The sequence below is a fragment of the Propithecus coquereli genome, unplaced genomic scaffold (assembly GCF_000956105.1).
Source record: "Propithecus coquereli isolate 6110/MARCELLA unplaced genomic scaffold, Pcoq_1.0 Scaffold172, whole genome shotgun sequence".
In the NCBI taxonomy this organism is placed as follows: Eukaryota; Metazoa; Chordata; class Mammalia; order Primates; family Indriidae; genus Propithecus; species Propithecus coquereli.
Genome location: NW_012141858.1, coordinates 3,631,608 through 3,633,625, shown reverse-complemented (window position 1 = coordinate 3,633,625; position 2,018 = coordinate 3,631,608). Strand labels below are relative to the sequence as shown.

General features: G+C 36.1%; 1 protein-coding gene across 1 annotated transcript in view; it reads right to left on the bottom strand.

Annotated features, from left to right (window-relative positions):
* The window catches only part of RAB3IP (RAB3A interacting protein), a 113,161-nt gene that overhangs the window by 17,829 nt on the left and 93,314 nt on the right, over positions 1 to 2,018 (bottom strand). The window lies entirely within an intron of this gene.

Here is a 2,018-nt window from a genome sequence, read left to right as displayed (position 1 = left end):
TGGAGTCCCAAAGGGAAAGAAGAGAGCTAGACTGGGGCAGAAGCATAGGATTTTGATAGATAATGCATAGGATTTTGACAAATTGACAGAAGACATCAAAAGGCAGATTCAAAAAAAGTTTGAAAATTTTTCCCTCACTCTGTTCTTCTGAAGCTGAAAATGATACAAGTATCTTCTACACCAGGAGTTAGCAAACTTTTTCTGTAAAGAGCCAAATAGTATGTATTTTTGGATTTGAGGGCCATGTATAGTTTCTGTTGCAACTATTCAACTCTGCTGTTGCAGTGTGAAAGCAGCTATAAACAATACATAAACAAATGAATGTGGCTGTTTCCATAAAATTTATGAACACTGAAATACACATTTCATATAATTTTCTTCGTGTTCTTTTAACATATCTATCACCTCATAGTTACTTTTTTTTTGTGGTGGTGGTGGTGGTGGTAGAGGTAAGAACACTTGAGATCTACTTTCTTAGCAAATTTCAAGTATACAATATAGTCAACATGCTATACATTAGATCTCCAGAATTTATTCATCTTGCATAACTGAAACTTTGTACCATTGACCAACATATGCCATTTCTCCCACCTCTGAACCCCTGGAACCACCCATCTACTCTGTGCTTCTATCAATTCAACTACTTTAGATAACATATGTAAATAAGATCATACAGCATTTGTCTTTCCATATCTGGCTTATTTCACTTAACATAATATCCTCCAGGTTCATTCATTTTGTCACAAATGGCGGGATTTCCTTAAGGCTGAAAAATATCCACACACACACACACACACACACACACACACACACACACACACACACATTCTTTATCCATTCATCCATCAATGAACATTTGTTTCCATATTTTGGCTATTGTGAGTAATGCTGAAATGAACGTGGAAATACAGCTATCTCACCAAGATACTGATTTTATTTCCTTTGGATGTATACCCCCAAGTATGACTGCTGGATCATGTGGTAGTTCTATTTTCAACTTTTGAAGAAGAACCTCCATACTGTTTTCCATAATAGTTGTACCAATTTACATTCCCACTAACAGGGTACAAGGGTTCCTTTTCTACACATCCTTGCCAACACTTGTTATCTTTTGTAGTTTGATAATAGCCATTCTAACAGGTGTGAGGTGATATTTCATTGGTGTTGTGATTCGCATTTACCTGGTGATTAGTGATGCTCAGCACCTTTTCATATACCTGCTGGCCATTTCTATGTCTTCTTATGAGACATGTCTATTCAGGTCCCCCTTTTTATTAGGTTCCTTCTATACTATGTCATCTATACCTTTGTTGAGAGTTTTTATCATGAATGGATATGAAATTTTGCTCGAGTTCCTTATATATTTTGGATATTAACCCTTTATCAGATACGTGGCTTGCAAATGTTTTCTCCCATTCAGCAGGTTGCCTTTTCATTTTGTTGACTGCTTGCTGTGCAGAAGCTTTTTAGTTTGATGCAATCCCACTTGTCTATTTTTGCTTTTGTTGCCTGTGCTTTTGGTATCATATCTTAAAAAAAATCAATGCTCAGACCGATGTCAAGAAGCTTTTTCCTTGTTTCTTTCTAGGAGTTTTACAGTTTCAGGTCTTACATTTAAGTCTTTAATCCAATTTGAGTAGATTTTTGTTTATGGTGTGAGATAAGGTCCAATTTCATTCACCTGCATATGGATATACTATTTTCCTGGCACATTTATTAAGGAGACTATTCTTTCCCCATTGAGTGCTCTTGACACCCTTGTCAAAGAGCAGTTGACCGTAAAGGCGTGGACTTATTTCTGGGCTCTCTATTCTATTGGTCTATATGTTTGTTTTTTTCTTTTTTAAATTTGTTTTCTTTTTTTAAATTTCAGAGTATCATGGGGGTACAAACATTTTGGTTACATATGCTGCCTTTGTGTCGCCAAAGCCAGAGCTAAAAGTGTGCCCAATGCCACACTGTTTTGATTACTGTAGCTTTGTAATATACTTTGAAATCACACAGTGTGATGCATCCAG